Source organism: Diaphorina citri, unplaced genomic scaffold, assembly GCF_000475195.1.
Source record: "Diaphorina citri unplaced genomic scaffold, Diaci psyllid genome assembly version 1.1 scaffold223, whole genome shotgun sequence".
Classification (NCBI taxonomy): domain Eukaryota; kingdom Metazoa; phylum Arthropoda; class Insecta; order Hemiptera; family Psyllidae; genus Diaphorina; species Diaphorina citri.
In genome coordinates, this window is record NW_007377660.1 from 212988 (window position 1) to 238778 (window position 25791).

The window sequence follows — 25791 nt, forward strand, 5'->3', positions numbered from 1 at the left end:
GTTTTTTTTTTTTTTTTTTTTTTTTTTTTTTTTTTTTTTTTTTTTTCTCCGAGTGCAATTTTAAATCTAAGCAATGTAAGTAATTCAAATGAGAGTTTTCCCATTACACACGACATAATTTTTTTCCGAATGACACAAATGTCCTTGTTAGGCAATGTAATTTAAATGAGAGTGTTCCCACTAGGCAACACACGATTTTAAGTGGAAACGGGCCTTAATAATAACGTTGTGAAACAGAAATATTCAAGCACCTACCTACAATTCCATGAAGACAGGTATTTAAACTTGAAGGGTGAACGCTTTGTGTAGGAGTATCATCTCTCATTTTAGCTGTCATGAATTTTCTATTATTAGCTTGTTTTAAGCTGTGTCTGGGCTGTAATTGATACATCTATTTTAGTGTCTGTTGATAGAGCAATCAACACCCTTCAAAGTCAATTTGTCAGTTTTTAATTGGTATAACTAATTATTTTATGTTTTATGTCATTGATTGATTACGTAAAAATTCTTCTGAAGACAACTAAACTGTAACTAAGTGGTGTAATACCACGCCGTCAGCCGTAGACAAACTTCACCACACCGCTGATTTTCTAAAGTGACGCTCCTTCTCATGTCTAATATGACTCAAGATGGAAAACTATCCTGCACTCTTCACATCCATTCTCTTCTCCTTTCTTCTCTTTTTTTTCATTATCTTCAGCAATTATTTATGGCTGAGCTTCTTTTACTTTGCTTCGTCTTCTCCGAGCACATTTTTCAACTTGAAAGGACGTCTCAGCCTTTCACTTCAAGGTGACGTTTCTCATCCACCGTCAACCAGTGATGGAGAATCAGGTCGATGAGAGAAAAATATAGCTGGTGGCGATAGTACTTTGAATGCACCAGTTCCCAATTGATTTCTGAAGATAGGAAATTGGTATTGGTATAGGTACGTAAGTGGGAAAATAAGTAAAGTTGGGGGTGGTTTGTATTCAGATGAGTGACCATCGGGACAATGGAAGAGTTGCAATTGGGAAAATATTATTAATAAAAGGCCGATTCCTACGTAAAAAGTTGTGAAAAATCGAAATCTGACGTCAAAACTCTGAAAAAGTAACTTTAGAAGGTCGAAAATTCAATTTTTATTTTCCGTTCTAATGAAAAAGTTCAAAGAGTTGTGACGTCAGATTTCACGTCAAAATGCGCAGAAACGCTTGCGCACAAACAAACGAAGCGGGAGTAATGAATTATGACGTCATCGCCTACGGGAGCGTATGCCGTGACGTCAAACTTCACGATTTACCGGTATTTTATAAATCGATTTATCTCGATATCTAGAAGTCGTAGAAGAAAAAAAAAATTCCGTTCTTCCTTGCTTTTCCTGCTCTATGACTTTGAAACATCACCCAAGTAAGCGCAACTGATCTATTGCGTACTGCTGGCTTTTCCCGGCCCTAATAATCAAGGCGGGTAGCTTGTCGCCTGAGACGACGAATAATGCCTGGTGAATGCTCGTCCTTGATTAGAATTTTAGATACTGATGGGCGATAATCTTTACAGTTTCGTTTTTTCACCAGGTCCGTGCAAAATTAGAATCATTGCCGTCAGTGTTAATGTGTGTCCACACATAGTGAACGGCCGTCGATCGATGTGGATCGTCGTCGATCGACGGTCGGTCGATCATGTTTGGACATACCTTTAGAAACTACAGCAAAAAAAAAAAAAAAAAAAAAAAAAAAAAAAAAGATTTAAAATACATAGTTTCCCGAAATTATTACGTTTTAATCTTTTTTTTCTTTCCAAATTCTTCAAATTCAAACAAACTTACCTATTTATTTAAGAAAGGAAAGCAAAAAAAAAAAAATAATAATTATAATAATAAAATAAATAAAAAAATAAAACCCTGAAATACTAGACCATTAAGGCTGAGAAAGTTGAGGAAATGGGTGAAGGACTTCAAGGTCATCTCAATGCCCAAAATCAACAAAAAGACATAAATTTCGAAACTCTTTAATTTCTTAGATTTCAAGTCCCATAAATTTAAGACCTAAACAAAACCCAGGAGCACGCTTCAGTCAATCCCCTTTTAGCTGAAGCAGCAGAAAAAATAAACGGCTACAAGTGTTTTATGTGTAAGATGTTTATTATATACCAACCTATACCTAAGGTTAGGTCGTTAGGAAGTTCCACTTGTTTCAAAATGATTGTTATTCGTATGGCGTTTATGATCCTTGTGTTTTGGCTTCTGTATCTGTAATACTATGAAGGTATTTAATAATTATAATTTTGTTTTTCAAGTACTCTTCACGAAGATTGCCCTTTTTGACTGCATTTAGTGTATTTATGATAAAAAAAAAGAAGAAGAAGAAGAAAAAAGAGGTTAATTCTTAGAGTACCTAGCTACCTAGTTTTCATAGCTATTGGAATTCCATGGACACTTGGTAATTTTATTGTTTCCTCAAATCGATATTTAATTTATTGCTCTTAATTAAATTGGTAACAGAGTTCTAATTGGGCGGAAGAAATTCTAGAATAATGAGATTAACAAAGCACAAAGTAACTAGATGTTGTGGAGCGCAGTTTTGGAACAAATTCGGCAGATACCTGCACCTTCAAAGGCCGATCCATACTGCGAAAAATCATCAAAATCTGCTAAATCGTTCTGGAGATCGGTTTAAAACGGCAGAACTTCTTTATTTACAATATAAGTATACCTATATATATATTAAAATTATCTGAACTTTTTTGTATGAACGCCTTAAAACTATGTTTCAGATAAAAATGCCTCGCAGTAAGAACGGAATAAAGCGCGCCCCTGTGGACAAAGATGCATTGTTGGATAAGACGTTGTACTTGTGACCCGTAGGTCCTTGGTTCGAGTCCCGCCACAGCATAGTGAAATTTAGCACTGTGGGATTTGACTAGTTGTGACATTACGAAAGTGATAACACAAATATACTAGATAACATTTAACAATTTAAAAAAAAAATGTTTCAGATAAAAATGCCTCGCAGTAAGAACGGAATAAAGCGCGCCCCTGTGGACAAAGATGCATTGGGCAATACTGAAGTAATTATGCAATGTGCGAAACAAGTCTCATAACATTGCAGTTTTGCATCCTTGGAGGAGAGTTGCTTTAATGAAAAATGACTAGTCTATAATATTCGCCTCTGATGTATGTGCACGAACCATCTTACGGTTACCAGCATAATTTATCATTCAGACATTTTGTATTAACCCGGGAGGACCTTGATTGCAATATATCAAAGTTCAAATATCAATTTTCAATCCTCAAGGGCGGAAAAAATGCATTTTTGAGAAGGTTTTACTAGATTATTATGATTTTTACCCAATGGGATTTAAAACAAGAAAGAACAACCACAGCAGTAGGCATTTGGGAATTATGTAATCATAGTATAACCTCTGTAAGTAATCCAGTCCACCTTTTATTCTGACATTTCTGACCCGTCAGTAACCAACTAGGTTAACCCGGTTTCTTTTTCTAAAGAATTGCATTCAATTTTTAAACACTCTTGTGTTGAGAGGGGCAAGAAAATATAGCGTTGTTGTTTCTTATGAGGCGAGTACATTTTTCAAATTTACACGAAACCGACCAGAAAAAATAGAGGGAAAGAAGAATAGAAAAACAAGGGGCAGTAAATTACCCACTAGAGAGGCGCGAGTGGTTATTTTTGAGGGGAAGAAGTGGGATATTTAGTGGGTGAAGAGTGAGCTAGTGGGTAAAATGGAGGGAGAAGGTTAGAGGATAATTTTCAACGGAGATAAATAATACATGAGAGATTTATCAAACACTTGACACCGAGGTGAACCTCTTCAGTCCTGTGAATGTTAGTGACTAGATTTTATGAGACTGTCTGAAAAGAAAGAAAATGGGCACGGGATCGATTCCCGCCCGGGGAGGATTTTATATTGAACTTATAATACCTTTATCCCATACTGTCTTTTCGAATTCGTTGTAGTAAGACCTCTTGTTGTTACAGTTCCCTCTATCAAACCTCACATAAATACGTACAGACCATGGGATAAAAATCATGTTTTTGGAATCAGGAGCACCTAAAACGAATATTTCTACCCATTTCACTATTTTGAAATCATGGACCGATTGCAATACTTTCTCATTTTACAAAGTACCTAAGCTTCGCTATACTTCGTGTACATAATAGACAGTAAAAATCACCGGGACGAAACATGGCGTAGACGTCACTTGGGTGTTTACTTCAAGCATGAGAGCTAAATGACGAGATAAATTAACACGAACATCTTCCCCGTGTGGAAAATATCACTGAGAGTAGTAAGACATAAATGAAAGAGAGAAAAAAAAAGGAGAAGGAGAGAAGAAAAGAGAGAGAGGGATAGAGATAAATAGATAGATAGATAGGTAGAGAGAGAGAGAGAGAGAGAGAGAGAGAGAGAGCGAGAGATTACACAAAAGAAGGATAAGAGAAATACAGGGTCAAAAAAGTAATAAAAGAAGGAAAAAGAGATATAAATTTAATTCGGAACGAGCCGAATAAAATGGGGGGCAGTTGTGATGAAGTTAAAATCAAAACAAATAATTTTACTAAACAAAACCGCCTAGGTAACTGTGTGTTAACTTTTACAATATCTCTAACCGTTCTGTCGGTATAGCTGAAAACCGCCAAAAAACGGTCGAAATCTGTCCAAAAGCGGTCAAAATACCACCAAGTATCTCAACCAAACTTTTTGAGTTGCATCCTTGTCACATTTGTGAACTACATACAAAATTTCAAGTCTCTAGCTCATACCGTTCCCGAGATATTGTTAAATTACACCGAAAACCGCCAAAAAGCTGTAAAATGCCGCCAACCGTTGCACCGATCTTAAGCAAAAGTTTTGTGTCGCATCCTTGTCACATTTGACAGCTGCCCGCCAAATTTTAAGTCTCTAGCTCCAGACATACAAACGGACCAATGACTGAAACTTTGGATTTAGGCTCTAGGGATCTCAAAACGTGTTTAGCACTAAAAACTGACCATCGAAAATTTGACCCGATTACATTACTTTCCTTCCTATAGGATAAGGAAAGTAAAAAGAGGCTCAAATGACTGAGTTTCTTTTTCTTTTTTTACAAAAAGGGAAAAACTAGAGGTCTAATCATGATGCCTTCAAAATAAAAATTCAATTAAGCTAACAACCCTCAATCCGAGCACGTAATTTTAATTAAATGAGAGAAATGCCTCACCAGAATTCTGTACAAATGGATTAAGTCAAATTTTACAGTGACAATAGAGATAAAATTCACTCGGCTTAGCAAATAAATAATGCTCGTGAAGAAATTGGAAACTTTTAAGTCGACATAAGCCGAGGAAAACCCCCGTTGTATGTGGAACCAAGTCGTCCCAGTTTCGTGTCGGATTCAGTAAGGAAGTACATAAATTGGTGCATTATTGAAACGGAATGCACCGTCGAAAAACACACCCAAAGTGGAATGTAATGGTCTTTCTAATTAATTGTAAAATGTTGGGTTCTAGATTTGATTACTAGTGATAGTAAAAAAAAAATAATAATAATAATAATAATAATAAAATAATAATTATAAACGAGGAAATCGTAAAATAATATTAATAAAATAAAAAATAATAATGGTGATAATAAAAATAATTGAGTTTGATTTTAATAAAATAAAAAGTTTTCCTTTTTTTTATTTAGGTCACAATAATTTATTGTCGTTTTTCGGTCAATTTAATGCATTATTATTTCTTAAACGAATGATTTTTTTTAATCTTAGTGTGCTAAGCACTTCTCTTTACGGATTTAGGGATAGTAAAACAGGAAAAAAGCGCCATCTTGGAAACTTTTAAAATCTCTTTTTATTAATTATTATTATTTTAAAGTAATTAATCCAGAGTTTAAGTTCGTACATCTAATGATCTAATGCCCTGAATTACTAATTCAGGAAATGTAACACAGTCGTTTTCCCATTACACACGTCACGATTTTTTCCGAATGACACAAATGTACTTGTAGGCAATGTAATTTAAATGAGAGTGTTCCCACTAGGCAACACACGATTTTAAGTGCGAACGGGCCTTGAAAAATAATGTTGTGAAACAGAAATATCCAAGTACCTACAATTCCACGAAGACAGGTAACTTGAAGGGTGAGATCTTTGTGTAGGAGTATCATCTTTCATTTTAGCTATCATGAATTTTCTATTATTAGCTTGTTTTAAGCTGTGTCTGGGCTGTAATTGATACATCTATTTTAGTGTCTGTTGATAGAGCAATCAACACCCTTCGAAGTCAATTTGTCAGTTTTTAATTTTGTATAACTAATTATTTTATGTTTTATGTCATTGATTGATTACGTAAAAATTCTTCTGAAGACAACTAAACTGTAACTAAGTGGTGTAATATGGTCAGCGCGGTGGACTGCGGATTTCATAAAATTTATATCGATGTTTCTCGTATCAAGTGGGGGAACGACACCTCCTTCCTAACCTTTGAACTAAATATTAAGTATTTTCATACACCCTGTTGTAAAATGTCAACCCCACGTGAGTGGGAAAAGACTAAGTAAAAAAGAAGATACCTTTAACCTATCGCAAAGCTTGTATTTGCTTAGAAACGAAGGACCCTGACACACCCTGAACACTTTGTTTTGTTTATTTATCCTGCCAGAATGAGACTAAAAAGTCCTCTTTAGTACAATCAATTCTATTATACCCTGTATTCACGCACATTTTCCCTCCTAATAGGGAAGCACGTAATTTTAATTAAATGAGAGAAATGCCTCACTAGAATTCTGTACAAATAGATTATGTCAAATTCTACAGTGACAATAGAGATAAAATTGACTCGGCTCAGCAAATAATGCTCGTGAAGAAATTGGAAACTTTTAAGTCGACATAAGCCGAGGAAAACCCCCGTTGTATGTGGAACCAAGTCGTCCCAGTACCGCTTTTTGGCGGTTTTCAGCTATACTGACTAAACGGTTAGAGATATTGTAAAAGTTACAATAGATGAACACCCAATAATAATGGTGATAATAAAAATAATTGAGTTTGATTTTAATAAAATAAAAAGTTTTCCTTTTTTTTATTTAGGTCACAATAATTTATTGTCGTTTTTCGGTCAATTTAATGCATTATTATTTCTTAAACGAATGATTTTTTTTAATCTTAGTGTGCTAAGCACTTCTCTTTACGGATTTAGGGATAGTAAAACAGGAAAAAAGCGCCATCTTGGAAACTTTTAAAATCTCTTTTTATTAATTATTATTATTTTAAAGTAATTAATCCAGAGTTTAAGTTCGTACATCTAATGATCTAATGCCCTGAATTACTAATTCAGGAAATGTAACACAGTCAATTAGTTCAAATTAATTGTAAGTCGTGATTCGTGATATCACATCCCTGAACATTTTCAGCAATTCGTTAGCATTTTTTTTTTTTTTTTTTTTTTTTTTTTGTATAAGGACCCAAAAGGTTTACCTACAAATTTTTTTTTTGTTTGTTTTTTTTTTTTTAGTATCAGGTACCTACAGGTATACCTAGCAATTATTTCATTCGTTGGTTCTTGAAATACATTACCAAAAAAAGATTAAATACATAATTAAGAAGGCCTATTTGTACTGTCATTATTATTATTATTATTATTATTTATACTTTAGGAGCCTTTTTTTTATTATTTCACTTTCAGTCTTGGAATCCCAGGCATAAATTTTTTACATTGTTATTTTCCTCTTTTTTTCATGATCATTTATTTCATAGTTAGACTGACATGAGACTTTTCTGACATTCGTTATTTCCCAGTTTCAATTCTTGACATCTTTTGCGTCTTGTTATGCAACTTCAAAGAATTATAATGAAAGAGGAGAGAGGAAGAGGAAACGAAAATAGGCATTATTTTTTTAACATTGTTATTTTCCTCTTTTTTTCATGATCATTTATTTCATAGTTAGACAGACATGAGACTTTTCTGGCATTCGTTATTTCCGAGTTTCAATTCTTGACATCTTTTGCGTCTTGTTATGCAACTTCAAAGAATTATAATGAAAGAGGAGAGAGGAAGAGGAAACGAAAATAAAATTCATTGTGAACATTGGTTAAAAAGACGCAGACGATTCAATCAACATTTTTTTCTTCTTCTTATTTACAACTGATTACCTATTTATTTAAGAAAGGAAAGCACAAAAAAAATTAAGGACCCTGAAATACTATGCCATTAAGGCTGAGAAAGTTGAAATGGGTGAAGGACTTCAAGGTCATCTCAGACTATCAATGCCCCAAATCAACAAAAAGACATAAATTTCGAAACTCTTCAATTTCTTAGATTTTAAGTCCCATAAATTTAAGACCTAAACAAAGCCCAGGAGCACGCTTCAGTCAATCCCCTTTTAGCTGAAGCAGCAGAAAAAATAAACGGCTACAAGTGTTTTATATGTAAGATGTTTATTATATACCAACCTATACCTAAGGTTAGATCGTTAGGAAGTTCCACTTGTTTCAAAATGATTGTTATTCGTATGGCGTTTATGATCCTTGTGTTTTGGCTTCTGTATCTGTAATGCTCCAATGTCTAAAGTCATCCTAAGATCTCTGTTGTGACTCACCTAGAACGACTCATAGTCATCTTCATCTCTCCTACGCGGAACACAAAATCCGAGATCCTCCCTAAAACTTTTTTCTTTTCATAAACGACGAATAATAGCCAAGTAAGAAAAGTAGCACAAAATTAATCACATAAAAAAAAAGAGGAATATCCTTTTCTGATTGCCAATTAATTTTTTTCTTCACTAATTGGGAGCATTATTTTCATGGAAAACTTGTAACAAAAGAAATCTGTGAAAGCTTCAAGTTTCAGTAAGAACTTGTAATAACAAGTACAAGAAAAGATCTAGTCCGTAATGCTATCAGGTTTTTAATGAGTTAGTTGTTGTAACTTGTAACTTTTCCTTGTTACAAATTACAAACGCTACAGTGAACAACACAAAAGTAAGGGTGTTACGAGACTTTCAAAGTCTTTTGGTGTTTGAGAATACTGAGCACCTTGAAAGCAAAAGGAATATAATCAATTTAGAAGCTAAGTTCATGCTTCAGCGGGTTTGTCCCAAGTAGAAATTGGAGAGTGTCACAAATTTAATAGTGAAGTTTGACGAGTTTTTGTAATCATAATTTCATTTTATAGTACGGAAAATATTAGATTTTGGAGGTTATGGTCCATTTTCAATGAAAATAAAAAGCAGCCACAGCCTACTACGTACAAGAATACTACCGAAAAAAATAATAATATAATAAAACCACATGAAATAAAAAGGCCATAATATTGTGGTGATAATGATAATAATAAAATAATACATAGGAGGATTGTAAAATAAAAAATATTACGTGCCCCAAATAATTATGTATTTTATATCGCGCCCTGAATTTCATTTTGGTAAACATTCTTTCTGCAAACATTGGTGTAGTTTCCGTTGTTTCCCCCATGCTGATTTTCATCATTATTTATTATCCTGAATTTTATTTTAAGAATAAACAGGTCTGGTATCTATTCTGTTCTTACAATAGGAGGTGGAGTAAACCCCGCCTAAATAAATATCATTAATATTTTATATGTAATTTTTATCCTACCTTGTCTCATGCTCTACATAACTGGAGAGATTCTGTAATGTAGGTATGTATACGAAGATTCAGACTGTAAAGGAAAAAACATGTAGAATAGGTGATAGTTGTAACGAAAAAATAAAGGTAATTTAGGACACTTCCAATAACTCTGATCTTGATTTGGTTTTCGGAACAGGAAAATAAGAAATTTTATTGAAGTCCCCCAACGTCAATTCAAAATTTATTCCATTTATCTACACTTTACAATACCTAATTATGGACAGAAGGAAAGCGAATGTTCACAGTATTCACACCCATTTCTCCCCTTCTCCCCTACAAGATAAAACTTCTCGAGTTCCTAGTTAGCTGAGATAGGAAGTGTGAACTATTTTCGCCGCTCGTCTCAACTCATATGTGTTTTCTATTAGAACCCACTTTAACTTTTTACTACCCGAGTTTTCCGAGCAATAAATAAAAAGAGGAACGTTATCTGCCGCGCCGTATATTTTCCTCCAGACAGCCACAATCAGGGGCTGGTCAAAACGGGTCCTTTAAGGATCAGGGGTTGGGCAAAATGGGGTCCTGAGAAACAAGGGCGGGGTGAAGTTCTCAGGATCAGAGGCTGGGCAAAGTGTAGTTCTGAGGATCTGGGATTCTGCAAAGTATAGAGTCCTGAAAAACAAGGACTGGGAGAAGTGAAGTTCTAAGGAGTAGAAATTCTGAGAAGGCAAAATGGAGTTCTGAGAATCAGGGGCTGGGCAAATAGAGTCTCGAGGAGAAGGGGCTGAGAAGTGGAGTTCTGAGGAAAACAGGTTGGGATACTGTTAAAGTACGAGAAGGGGCCCCAAATTATCGGAGCAGGGGCCCAAAATCAACCAGACTGGTCAAAAGATTGTTAAGCAAGTCTCCAAGTCTGTACGTACACAACAGTTACATTTTCTTGTTTTTTCAGAAAAAAAAGCCTACTAAGCTTGGTTGGTAGCTGGTCTGCCTTGTAGGTTCGATTCTCGCCTGGGGCGTATTTTATCCTGAAGGGATAAGTCTCGTTCTCGGAACGGCTGGCTTTCTCCTATCCTGTCTTCCTTTTCTCTTTGATTTCGGGACGATAAGACCCTAGCAGTTACAGTTCCCTCTATCAAACCTCTTAAAAAAATGTTTTTTCTTGACCACGCCGTCAGTCGTAAATATGACAAACTTCACCACACCGCTGATTTTCTAAAGTGACGCTCCTTCTCATGTCTAATATGACTCAAGATGGAAACCTATCCTGCACTCTTCACATCCATTCTCTTCTCCTTTCTTCTCTTTTTTTCATTATCTTCAGCAATTATTTATGGCTGAGCTTCTTTTTCTTTGCTTCGTCTTCTCCGAGCACATTTTTCAACTTGAAAGGACGTCTCAGCCTTTCACTTCAAGGTGACGTTTCTCATCCACCGTCAGCAAAAGTTTTGTGTCGCATCCTTGTCACATTTGACAGCTGCCCGCCAAATTTTAAGTCTCTAGCTCCAGACATACAAACGGACCAATGACTGAAACTTTGGATTTAGGCTCTAGGGATCTCAAAACGTGTTTAGCACTAAAAACTGACCATCGAAAATTTGACCCGATTACATTACTTTCCTTCCTATAGGATAAGGAAAGTAAAAAGAGGCTCAAATGACTGAGTTTCTTTTTCTTTTTTTACAAAAAGGGAAAAACTAGAGGTCTAATCATGATGCCTTCAAAATAAAAATTCAATTAAGCTAACAACCCTCAATCCGAGCACGTAATTTTAATTAAATGAGAGAAATGCCTCACCAGAATTCTGTACAAATGGATTAAGTCAAATTTTACAGTGACAATAGAGATAAAATTCACTCGGCTTAGCAAATAAATAATGCTCGTGAAGAAATTGGAAACTTTTAAGTCGACATAAGCCGAGGAAAACCCCCGTTGTATGTGGAACCAAGTCGTCCCAGTGTATGTCGTGACGTCAAACTTTACGATTTATCCGTATTATTTAAATCGATTTATCTCGGTATCTAGAAGTCGTAGAAGAAAAAGAAAAATTCCGTTGGTCCTCATTTTTCCTGCTCTATGACTTTGAAACATCACACAAGTAAGCGCAACTGATCTATTGTTGGTAATACTTAATAATAGATAGGTACTTTTTATAAGTTCAGATAGTTGAAGCGTTTCCAAATTCAGTGTACAACAGTATCAAGGTTTTGTGACCTTGTTAAATGTTACTTAGGTTGCTTTGTTCCGAATTAAAGTAGATAATATCACGGGACACGGGCCATCTGTTATTATCATTAGTTAGAATAGTTAGATATTACCTACTTTGTCCATTTAATAAATCGATTTATCTCGATATCTAGAAGTCGTAGAAGAAAAAAAAAATTCCGTTCTTCCTTGCTTTTCCTGCTCTATGACTTTGAAACATCACCCAAGTAAGCGCAACTGATCTATTGCGTACTGCTGGCTTTTCCCGGCCCTAATAATCAAGGCGGGTAGCTTGTCGCCTGAGACGACGAATAATGCCTGGTGAATGCTCGTCCTTGATTAGAATTTTAGATACTGATGGGCGATAATCTTTACAGTTTCGTTTTTTCACCAGGTCCGTGCAAAATTAGAATCATTGCCGTCAGTGTTAATGTGTGTCCACACATAGTGAACGGCCGTCGATCGATGTGGATCGTCGTCGATCGACGGTCGGTCGATCATGTTTGGACATACCTTTAGAAACTACAGCAAAAAAAAAAAAAAAAAAAAAAAAAAAAAAAAAGAGATGCGACACAAAACTTTTGGTTAAGATAGGTGCTGCGGTTGGCGGTATTTTGACCGCTTTTTGGCGGTTTTCGGTGTAATTTATTATTATCTCGGGAACAATAAAAGCTAGAGACTTGAAATTTGGTATGTAGTCCACAAAAGTGACAAGGATGTAACTCAAAACCATAGGTGCTGCGGTTGGCGGTATTTAGGCCGATTTTTGACGGTTCTCCACCGCTTTTGGCGTTTTTCCTTTAGGGAACTTACTGCATGGTGTAACATATATGACACACTAAGGTTTTACCGGTATATCTCGGTTAAAAAAAAAGATAAAAAAAAATTAAAAAGAATGGGTATCTTAGAATTCTCTAAGGCAACACATATATTTTTTTCGGCAAAAAAGAAAAAATCATGCACTTAAGGGATAAACAGCCACCCGGACCACACCAGGTTAAGGTAATAATAGTGGTTAACATTCAGTGTTTAAGTATATTTACAGTCAATATTGAACAACTCGAAAAATATAGCCGGTGGTGATAGTACTTTGAATCCACCAGTTCCCAATTGATCTCTGAAGATAAGAAACTGGTATTGGTATAGGTAAGTAAATGGGAAGATAAGTAAAGTTGGGGATGGTTTGTATTCAGATGAGTGACCATCGGGACAATTGCATACTGCTGGCTTTCCTCGGCCTCACTCAAAATGGGTAGCTTGTGGCCTAAAACTCCCTTCACGAATGAATGCTGATGCTCGCCCATAACAAAAAATTCCGATCCTGATGGGCGATAATCTTTACAGTTTCGTTTTTTCACCAGGTCCGTGCAAAATCAGAATCATTGCCGTCAGTGTTAATGTGTGTCCACACATAGTGGACGGCCGTCGATCGATGTAGATCTTCGTCGATCGACGGTCGGTCGATCATGTTTGGACATACCTTTAGAAACTACAGCAATAATAATAATAATAAAAATAAAATCATGAGTTTGAAATTTAAGATTTATTTTGAAACATTTACTTCAACGTCGGAAATGTAAGTAGGTAGGTGCCTTTGTGGCTCACGACGAGAAAAGAGAAGTAACTTCTAATGAATTTAATTTATTTTGAACAAAAGTTCGGTTTCTTCGGGCAGAAATTGAATTTCCATTTGAAAGATTCGATGTTCGAATTTCCTTTTGACAAAAATTGAGGAATGAAAAATACAAGTTAGGCAGGTATCAATATGAAAACTTCTCGGAAGTGATTCTGCATATCTACTAATGTGAAATCACATCAGAGTCTATTTGCTTTTCATTAAAGGCAGGTACCTACCTACCTTCCTACCTATAAATGATTTTCTTCTGAAATTCTGGAAACAAGTTTTGAAAGAACAGCTCGCGAGGCGAGAGTGTGTATTCTACTCATTCTACTGAAACGTAGACTAAGCTGCAATTTATTGACACTGCGTCAATAAGCTGCAACAATGAAGACTAGCACCCGAATATACTCCTCAGAGTTGCAAACAATCGAAAAACTTGAAATTCAAACAAAAAGCTACTATACAAAGAAGGTATGGACCCAGTTAAAAACAATGTTTCAAAAAACTTGAGAGACACAAAAGATTTGTTTGTTAGAAAAGTTTTCTCCAAAAAGCTCAGAAGTCCAATTCTATGTGAAGTTAAAAGGCTGGCATTGTGAAATAGTTTCACTGTTTGTAACAAATTGCAAAGTTTTGCCAGCAAGTTATATTGTGTTCTCAACCCTTTGGGGGCCGAAGAGTTATTATTACGCTGGAGATAAACTTGGGTTTGTTAATCTTCTTATTGTTTGTGGAACCTCTTCAGAAGTCGTTTTCATAAAATGTGAAATACGTGCGACCTAAAAGTAATCATGCGTGCTGGGAATTAACGGCCTAAATTAACAAGAGATAGAGTTATGAGCTTAAAGTCTGTCGCACACTAGAATCGTAGTCGCGCGACTTTCAGTAGCGCGGAGGCACCTAAAAATCAAATCAATGAAAATGATAGAGAGCCTCTATCTTTTTCGTTGGTTCGGTTATTTTTCAGGCCACTACTTGCTATTAAAAGTGGAGCGACTACGCTTCTAATGTGTGTCGGGCCTAATCTATGACAAGATACCAAAAGGTTTGTGTTGATACGACTTTCTATTTTGCATTACAACTTTATAAAATGTTGCAATATAGGGTTAGTATAGTAACAATACAATATTATGCACACCCTAATACCCATGAATAATTAGTTCGTGTATTCTATTCACCTTGTTCTATTGAATTACGAGATGACTTCCTCCTTAACTTAATACTTCCATTATCCAGATACACACCTATGTAGGTGCATACTATTTATTATGATACCGCAAATTTCCTCTTCTGTTACGTCATAATCTTCATGTGAGTCTAAAATTTCAAAGGTTTAAAACCACAGGACCTAAAGCTTCTCCCAGGCTAATAAACTTGCAAACACTGTCGAAAGCTTTGCGAAAGTCTATCCGTTCAGTATTCCAATCATTTTCCGCACAATTGGTTTCCAATTTGAACGATGGATTGTCTGCATTACCTGTCTAAAATTGTCAAAAGGGTAATTTGTTGCTTAGAATGTCCAAAGAGTTTTCTCTTGCCCTTGAATGAACTTGACTTCAATCTGGGACAAAAGCACGGGAAAGCTCGCCCACAAATACCCTAAAGCCTGATGGGGCAATTTCATTACTGAGACAATTACGAATTCGGAGAAACAATATCCTAACAAGCTATTCAGCCAGAATGGTTCCAAGATGTATAAGTGGGCGAGAACAAGACATTAGAGCACGTATTACATTTAGCTTCGGGAGAAATTCGACCAAATTGGCTATTCGAGACCTACTTAAGTACTTTGAAAGCGACATTTAGTTCGGAAATAAGCTGTAAGCTTAGGGCTTAGGATATTGTTGATAAATACTGGGATACAGTGGGCAATAAGCAAACCAACTTAAGTACTTCTTACTGTTATCTCATCCCGAAGACTTCCCAGTAAAATGTTTAACTTCAACACTTCACTTGGTCATCGATCGATCGCCGTAGTTAACTGCTAAGGTCTTATCGTCCCTAAATCGAAGAGAGAAGGAAGACAGGATAGGAGAAAGCCAGCAGTTCCGAGAACGAACATTATCCGTTCAGGATCTTCAGTATTCCAATCATTTTCCGCACAATTGGTTTCCAATTTGAACGATGGATTGTCTGCATTACTTGTCTAAATTTCTCAAAAGGGTAATTTGTTGCCTAGAATGTCCAAAGAGTTTTCTCTTGCCCTTGAATGAACTTGACTTCAATCTGGGACAAAAGCACGGGAAAGCTCGCCCACAAATACCCTAAAGCCTGATGGGGCAATTTCATTACTGAGACAATTACGAATTCGGAGAAACAATTTCCTAACAAGCTATTTAGCCAGAATGGTTTCAAGATGTATAAGTGGGCGAGAACAAGACATTAGAGCACGTATTACATTTAGCTTCGGGAGAAATTCGACCAAATTGGCTATTCGAGACCTACTTAAGTACTTTGAAAGCGATATTTAGTTCGGAAATAAGCTGCAAGCTTAGGGCTTAGGATATTGTTGATAAATACTGGGATACAGTGGGCAATAAGCAAACCAACTTAAGTACTTCTCACTGTTATCTCATCCCGAAGACTTCCCAGTAAAATGTTTAACTTCAACACTTCACTTGTTCACCGATCGATCGTCGTAGTTAACTGCTAAGGTCTTATCGTCCCTAAATCGAAGATAGAAGGAAGACAGGATAGGAGAAAGCCAGCAGTTCCGAGAACGAACATTATCCGTTCAGGATAAAATCCGCCTCTGGCGGGAATTGAACCCGCGGCCTAGCACTTACCTTCTCATCAGTATGAATCTCACAGAATTTTCTTGTTCCGAGTACAAGAGAGGTTGCTGTGAGATTCTTGTTATTGCTCTCGAGTTGTTTTGATTGTTCCTCATTATTTACGACCTATTATGTGTCAAGAGGGAATAGGAAGGAAAGATACGAGGAAGGAAAGGAGAGAGGGGAATTGAACCCGCGGCCTAGCACTTACCTTCTCATCAGTATGAATCTCAGAGAATTTTCTTGTTCCGAGTACAAGAGAGGTTGCTGTGAGATTCTTGTTATTACTCTCCAGTTGTTTTGATTGTTCCTCATTATTTACGACCTATTATGTGTCAAGAGGGAATAGGAAGGAAAGATACGAGGAAGGAAAGGAGAGAGTGAGAGGACGAATAAAGCAAAGGTCATAAAAAAGAGGATCTTTTTTTATTGCGTATTTTCTCTTTCTTCTTTTGTCTCGTTTAATTATATTTATTTTTCTATTAGCTCTAATTGAATGGGCCTACACTACACTCACAGAGGCCATCAGTAAACTAGAAACAGCCCTCTGAGAATAATTATAATTATTATTATTATTATTATTATATTGTTATTTTGAATACCTATAACAGGCGCGTGCTAGAAGTGCTAGCATGTGAATTTTAATCGCTTGTCCGAAAATCATTTCTCGACTTTCACTTTTCAAAATAAAATTGCCAGCCTAGTTAGCTTAGTTGGTAGTGCGTCTGCCTTGTAAGCGCTAGGCCGCGGGTTCGATTCCCGCCCGGGGCGGATTAGGATCATTTTTTATTGCGTGTTCTCTCTTTCTTCTTTTGTCTCGTTTAATTATATTTTTTTCTATTAGCTCTAATTGAATAGGCCTACACTCAAAGAGGCCAGTAAAATAGAGATAGCCCTCTGAGAATAATTATAATTATTATTATATTGTTATTTTGAATACCTATAATAGGCTCGTTGTATTATTATTGTTGCTTCAGAAGTGCTAGCATGTGAATTTTAATCGCTTGTCGGAAAATCATTTCTCGACTTTCACTTTTCAAAATAAAATTGTCACTTGAACTTGAACTATAGACTAACTTCCGAATATCCGGATCCAAATTCCACTGCGCACAGCGCTAACAAAAACTGAGCTACAGTAGCTTCTGGGGTTGATAATTTTGAACATAATTATGGTAAAATATCTTAAAGACTCACAGTGAAAGACAAAAAAATAGTGGGTGGAAGAGAACCCTGCAACTTAAAAGAAAGCCATAAAAACACAGACATGAATTCATGATTTTGAAAAATCTTTTTGTACTTAGACTTAGGTATATTTTTTTATTATTATTATTTTATTTATCTATTTTTAATTAAATTTGACAAAAGATTTTTTTCTCTTTTTCAAAACTCATAAACTCCAAACGCTCTAAAATATCTTCTTCCCACCACTATAGCGGAGTGTTAACCGCTTTCGAAGAATGGAGCTTTCTCAGTTTTCATTTTGCTCATTTCATTTTCTTTAATTTCAAGCTTCATTATTGTCAATAGCGTCGCCTGCCGTCTGCAGCGTGGTTTTCCACCATTTTCCAATGAGAAATCATCAGACACATTCCATTCTTCCTGACAGTGGTTGGTAAACTTTGTGTCTTTTTGTTTACTTTTAGATAGGCTTGCCAAACGTCCCGAATTGGCCGGGACGGTCCCGAATTTCAGGGGGTGTCCCGGCGTCCCGTTCAGTTTTTTTTTTGGGACGTTTTGTCCCGAATTTCCGTTTTTGTCCCAGAAAAAATTCGGGACGCGTTTTTTAACTTTAAAATTAGGTACCTCTATAAATCAGAATTTGTTCTTAACTTGTTTAAATTTGTCATGCTTTCATCAGTTTGCTCTTCCACTTTGCTAAACCTTTATAAACGAGAAAATGTTGAATTAAACCGCCTTAAACGAAAAAATCTGGTGTGAACATCACACGACTTTCTATTACATTTGCGTTATCCAGGTTCGACCTGTATTTTGTTTATCTGTTTTTACATAATAGGTATGTTACCTATCACCTTAGCGGTCCTATGTACATATCGTTACATGTGATGTCGCGATTATGTTTCGCGGATTTGGCGATTATGTTCGGCGGATTTGCCGATTATGTTCGCGGATTTCGCGGATTATGTTCGCCGGGATTCGCGATTTTTTCGCGGATTCGCGGATTATGTTCGCGGATTTTTGCGATTAATGGTCGCGGATTTCGCGATATATTTTCGCGCGGATTTCGCGATTATGTTCGCGGATTCGCGATTATGTTCGCGTCTATTCGCGGATTTCGCGATTATGTTCGCGGATTTCGCGATTATGTTCGCGGATTTCGCGATTATGTTCGCGGATTTCGCGCACGGATTTCGCGATTATGTTCGCGGATTTCGCGATTATGTTCGCGGATTTCGCGATTATGTTCGCGGATTTCGCGATTAAGTTCGGATTTCTCGATTATGTTCGCGGATTTCGCGATTATGTTCGCGGATTTCGCGATTTTGTTCGCGGATTTGGCGATTATGTTCGCGGATTTCTCGATTATGTTCGCGGATTTCGCGATTATGTTCGCGGATTTCGCGATTTTGTTCGCGGATTTGGCGATTATGTTCGCGCGCGAACGGATTTCGCGATTATGTTCGCGGATTTCGCGATTATGTTCGCGGATTTCGCGATTATGTTCGCGGATTTCGCGATTAACTCGCGGATTTGGCGATTTTGTTCGCGGATTTCGCGATTATGGTCGCGGATTTGGCGATTTTGTTCGCGGATTTTACGATTATGTTCGCGGATTTGGCAATTATGTTCGCGGATTCGCGTCCCGAATCGACATTTTGGATATTTGGCAAGCCTATTAGAGACCATAATGTTCTAAACACAGGCCCAGGTTCAAATTTTGTAATCCTGGAAACCCTCATTGGTTAAGTTCAAATGAATAGAGAATTTTTGATGACCCCTGCGTTTGAGTTACTACTCATGTACCTGTATTACCTATTTCCGGTTCTCTTAGCTACTTTTATTTGAATTTGAGTACTTGGAAATTAGAATAAGGTCCTTTAGCTTGTACCTACATTTTATTACGAATCTTTTTGGGTGATTTTAGTGCTAGAAGGCTGAATCCCAGGCTTAGTTTAACCTTCACCAATGATCAAATCCTCCTAACTTGGATAAAAACTCGAATTTTGAGATCTTGGGGTACACTTTAGGAACCCCTGCAGCATTATTCTCGTTTTGTTTCATTTCCATAGTTTTGTCCCATTTCCTTTCTCCCTCTTGTTTCTTTTCCTCCGTTCACACCTTTCTAAATATGAATAGAAATTCCGCACAATAGAAATCAGACAAAATTGATACCAAAATAAATACCTTTCATACCTGTCTAATACATTTTTACATTAAAATACCTACTTACCCCACCTAGGTCCTTAGGTATTTTGAATAATAATAAGATTTATTTTGAAACATTTACTTCAACGTCGGAAATGTAAGTAGGCTTTGTGGCTCACAACGAGAGAAGAGAAGTAACTTCTAATGAATTTAATTTATTTTGAACAAAAGTTCGGTGTCTTCGGGCGGATGTTGAATTTCCATTTGAAAGATTCGATGTTCGAATTTCCTTTTGGCAAAAATTGAAGAAAGAAAAATACAAGATAAGTTAGGCAGGTATCAATATGAAAACTTCTCTGAAGTGACTCTGCATGCCTACTAATGTGAAATCACATCAGAGTCTATTTGCTTTTCATTAAAGGCAGATACCTACCTACCTTCCTACCTATAAATGATTTTCTTCTGAAATTCTGGAAACAACTTTTGAAAGAACAGCTCGCGAGGCGAGAGTGTGTATTCTACTGAAACCTAGACTAAGCTGCAATTTATTGACACTGCGTCAATAAGCTGCAACAATGAAGAACTAGCTAACACCCGAATATACTTCCCAGAGTTGCGAACACTCGAAAAACTTGAAATTCAAACAAAAAGCTACTATACAAAGGAGGTATGGACCCAGTTAAAAACAATGTTTCAAAAAACTTGAGAGACACAAAAGATTTGTTTGTTAGAAAAGTTTTTCCCGAAAAGCTCAGAAGTCCAATTCTATGTGAAGTTAAAAGGCTGGCATTGTGAAATAGTTTCACTGTTTGTAACAAATTGCAAAGTTTTGCTATCATTTACGTTTTTGTGGCTCTTTGCTCCTAGTAATATTAACTTTCTTCAATACAGCTTGGATTTTTTTGTTGTTGTTTGAGAGAGCAGAACAAAACCTATTCAGAAGTAGAAACTCTATTAGAGTTCTCTTATGTTATTTTTTACTATTGCGAATAGCGTGCGAATAATGATTCCATTTTGGTAAGTAATAAGAAAGCACTCAGAAATATATACAAAGGTCAAAATTATCAATGGAATGAAAATAATGAGGAAAACTGTGATTTTTTGTCACCAACCGTTAGGTATAACCTACTTTACTCGTACGTCTTATTCCACACACAAAAAGCCTCCGAAGACCTATGTGTCCGTCTAAGGCTCTAAGGTGACTAAGGTACTCTAGGTCTAGACTCTTGGGTATAACGTAGTATATTTTCTGCTGATCGAACATTTCTTTCCATAGGTTTTATGCTGATTGTTGTATCCCCGTGGTGGTCTTGAACAATATGAAAAACTCGAGTCAGCAAAATGCTTTTCATGCAGCCCTGGTTTGAGGATGGGTTAAGCTTCTACGAAGTGTTTTGTAAGAATGTGGAAGCCCTGCGATCAGTTAATACACCAATTTAATCTTTTAGGTAATATGTACCTAATACATTCAGAGAAACTTCTTACATCTATGTAGATTCTGGACATCCATTCTTTCTTAGATACCCAGTATCTTCTTTCACAAAAGGTATTTTGTTCTGTTGCCTTTAATAATGTTTCTTAGATACCCAGTATCTTCTTTCACAAAAGGTATTTTGTTCTGTTGCCTTTAATAATGTTAATTCGCTACAAATTGTTCACAGAATAAGATACATATTTACATTTCATAATATCTACGTATCTCACTGCCGTTTCCATACTGCCGTCTCCATACCTCAATACCGTTTCCATAATGTGCCGGAAAATTACGACAAATTAGGCGTTCGTACATTCGACTCTAATTTGAGACGGTTCGGAAAAATCAGGGATTTATGCATGAATGATAACGAATTGTAGAGTGAGGAGGGAAGAGGAGAATGGATAAAGTGGAGTAGAGAGAGAAATTAAGTGAGGCAAAAGGGATGAAGGAGAGAAGAGGGAAATAGAGAAAGGACGAAGATAAAAGGAACGGAATGAAGACGAGGTGGAAAGGAGAAGGATAGGGAATAGATGGAAAATAATAGATGAAGGGGGCAAAGAAGGGATGAAAAAGATTTGAAGTTTGATTGAAAAGGAAAAGAGAGGGAAAAAGAATACCGGAGAAATGATGAAGAAGAGAGGAGAGGAAGAGGTGATGGAGAAATAGAGGAAAAGAATGAGGAAGAGGCGAAGGAGAGAAAAATGGAGAAGAAGAAATAGGTGAAAGGGAAGTTCTGAAGGAGAGCAATAGAAAGGGGGAGAGGAAGGGAAAAATGTGCCTAGAAAGAGTATATGAGAGAGATATTAGAGACGAGAGGACCATAAAACGAGAAGATGAGGACAAAGAAAGAGTGAATGAAAGGGAACTGGGGATGATGCATAGACAATAGTAACGAAACTAGATCAACTAGATACATTTCTCGTACAAGTAATTACACGGATACTTACTGACCACCGAATGTTGCATTGTTGCTGGCATTTTTATTCTTTCAATGCTCAATGTTTTTTAAAAGTATTATTTGGAATTGCTAAAATTCCAATAAAATTCCAAATTAAATTAAGATTTATTGCTGCAATTTTCCAAATTTAATGGATCTTTCTTGCTGGAAACATACCAGAATGATGTCCATTGTGGAAAGGAAACAAATTTATGTTCCTGATGAGGATCTCTCAATCATTTGAATCACAAATATCACAACATTTGTACATATTTCTGTTTTAACATTTGTACATATTTCCACATTGGGATAACAAATGTTCTCCAAAAATGTTTCCCAGTGTATGCAGGTCGTAAGAGCTAGGGTAGGGATAAAGTATCATCGTAAGATTTCTAGTTGGAATTTTAACATCCAAGGTTTCCTTCTGCATCTTTATTTTCCCTTCATTTCCATTTCTCTTTCAGATTTTCTCATTCTATTTTGACTCTGATTAAAAGAACCACTTTAACCATGGCCAATTGGCCATTGAGCATATTCATCACCTCATTCAACTTACTATTATAATCGCTGTCTCTTATACATACATAATTATGTAATTTGTATTTGGTATCTTTATTGATGATGCATAGATAGTACCAAAGAAAACTAGATCAACCAGATGTACATTTCTAGTACTAGTAATTACACGAATAGTTACTGACCACCGAATGTTGCATTGTTGCCGGCATTTTTATGCTCAATGTTTTTTAAAAGTATTATTTGGAATTGCTAAAATTCCAATAAAATTCCAAATTAAATTTAGATTTATTGCTGCAATTTTCCAAATTTAATGGATCTTTCTTGCTGGAAACATAGACGCAGAAACATACCAGAATGATGTCCAATGTAAACAGGAAACAAATTTATGTTCCTGATGAGGATCTCTCAATCATTTGAATCACAAATATAACAATGTTTTAACAGTTGTACATATTTCCACATTGGGATAACAAATGTTCTCCAAAAATGTTTCCCAGTGTATGCAGGTCGTAAGAGCTAGGGTAGGGATAAATATTGTGAATTGTGTGGGAGTTTTTAGTCAAGTGTGAGGAAAAACTGAATAATGGTAAATAAAATAAAACAAACAAGAAAATAACAGACTAATAAGTGGAAATATCGACTGCATTGAAAAAATAACGCCCACTCTTTCTTCCAACCTTTTTATGAGTGGGTTGTGGAGTACGAATCTATTGCAAAAATAACACAACATAAATGAATATTTCTATGAATGCCTTGCTTTTCTTTTTGTGTAGGCAATGTGTTCTACAGAAGAGACAACAAGTAGATATTTTGCGGTCTAATTTATGTACTACATAATATTGGTTCAATTATGGTAATTCTATTGATATGGACGATATCATTTTATTGATTTTAAGTAGGTACCTACCAATAAAACGCCTAAAATAAATACGCCTACCACAAGGCAACTATGGCCTACAGCAACTTGTGATAAATGAGACAGCTTACCAGGTAGGTACACGATGCTACAAATTTACACAAACACAATAATGAATCTCATTCCGCATCCTAATAACATAAATACAAACAAGCTTTTATCATAATGAAAACAAATCCCTGCGCCTTGCGTTTATTCAACAGTAAATAGCATAGAATAGAATTCTACAAAGTACCTAGCTAGAATAGAATAGAACATGCCTTGCTTACACTGTTAAGATGAGGCTGAAAACTTGAAATATCTCTTTACTTATATTCTCACAATCAGAGGCTGTGGCTGTGGTTAAACTTGGCAAGACTGGATGTTGGGAAGGAGGGAACGTACCTACCTACTTCGGAAATTTATATGATACAAAGCTAGAATAAACAGGATGAAAAACGGTCTAGTTTCTTGTGAATACAGAAGGAAAATCAAAGGCAACACAAGAGTTATTCACATTTATCTGTACCTACCTATCTACCTAATGCTGGCATTAAATTTGCTCAAATTTAATGGGACTAATCGATTTTTTTAACTAAACCAAACACTTTCTTCAATTTGATGTGAAATTCTTACCTAGGTAACAAATAAAAGGTTTTCTTTTTCCTGGGCAAAAGAACTTTTTTTTTAGTACGAGCAAGAATTAGAGGTTTCGTGCACAAAAGCTACCCGAGTCTTGAGCTTTCTCAATTTCATATATTTCAAATCTATAATTTTCTTCCGACTTAATTATTTCAGATTAAGTTTCGAACTTTTCTCTCTAATAACTTTCTGGAACGTTCTGATACCTTTCCTTGGGGGGAGTAGGGTGCAACTTTTGACGAATCTACTGGAAAGCACAATTCTCACTGTGCTTTCTTTCATTTACAGAAATGACGAAAGGATGGAAAGGATATGTGGTAGGCAGCAGTTCGTCATAATTTTGTGAAAATTTTCGGAAACAAGAATAGAGGTCTCAGTTTTCGTTTCCTGATCTGATGGTGAAATATTATATCTTTGTAGACTTTGTCATGTCGACACAAATGTAGGTAGTCAATTTACTCTCATACAGGATGACTAAGCATTTCGTATTCATCTCTGATAATTTACTAGGCCAATTTAGAGGATGGTTTTACCTATTTCCACAAAAAAGGAGGAAAAAAAAGTGACTACTTTTTCATTAATTTAAGAACGCCAGACAACCTACACGTGGTGATCCATAGATAGGACATAATAGAAAATTCTTAAACACCTAGGTACTTGTGTTGGACTTTCATCAACACACTGTAGATTTTTAATACATATCACATACTGACTCAGCTGGAAATTAGTAAAACCAGACACCCCTATGTTACGTACGAGTACAAAAGTTTTCAATTCCATGCATTCCATGTGTGCAAAATAATGAAGAGGTAAAAATAAGTCATTATTTCATTAAACACACGGGTACCCAAAGTACCTCTATTGTAAATCATGAATGAAAATCAACCCCTCGAAATTCCCAGCATAACAAAGTTAAGTGACAGGAAAAGTTTGCTAACTTTAAACGTCAAAATTTCAGTCAAATGAAAAACATGTGTGTAACATTTAGAAAATGAGCATTATCGTGAAAAACTTTCCAGGACTCTCGTTTCTGACAGAAAAATGTTTCGTCAAAAAGTTTTCTTTATGTCCCTGTGTTTTGTGTGGTTAGTTTTCTGGAATGTTTTCATTCCTCATTCGTACAGCGTACACATTATGTCAGTGTCCAGAATACTCCCAGAAGAAGAAACATGTTCCATTATAACACCTTGGAAAGATGGCAGAATTTCTCTTTTCCTTGGAATTTCTGGTTCACGATTAAAATTTCCCAATATGTATTTCTCTGTGCTGATCATATTTTTAAAATATTTCACAATGACCTTGATCATAGCCACTGATATTTCAAATAATGCTTTAACAAAACATGAGAGAAAAATAAAACCCTATCAGAAAGAGAAAATCTATTGTCCCTGTGTTTTGTGTGGTTAGTTTTCTGGAATGTTTTCATTCCTCATACGTACAGCTTACACATTATGTCAGTGTCCAGAATACTCCCAGAAGAAGAAACATGTTCCATTATAACACCTCGGAAAAATGGCAGAATTTCTCTTTCCCTTGGAATTTCTTGTTCAAAATCCCATATTTCTCAGCGTTTATCCCTTGTTTTAAATGTTTTCACATTGACCTTGATCATAGCCACTGATATTTCAAATAATGCTTTAACAAAACATGAGAGAAAAATAAAACCCTATCAGAAAGAGAAAATCTATTCAATTTTGCGGATGAAAATATCGTTTTTCACATTGAAAATATTCAGGGAGAGAGCGAGAGAGAGAGAGAGAGGGAGGGTGAAGCAAAATAACAAGATTATTTTGTTTATGTTGTTATTTTCATTTGATTTATATATTCGTCGA

The 25791-nt window shown here is 35.9% G+C and overlaps 1 protein-coding gene across 1 annotated transcript in view; it reads left to right on the forward strand.

Annotated features, from left to right (window-relative positions):
- Window positions 1-25791, forward strand: part of LOC103506222 (probable G-protein coupled receptor 158) — a gene marked incomplete at its 3' end in the record, with an annotated part of 85617 nt that overhangs the window by 28273 nt on the left and 31553 nt on the right. The gene's annotated exons all lie outside the window — the stretch shown is intronic.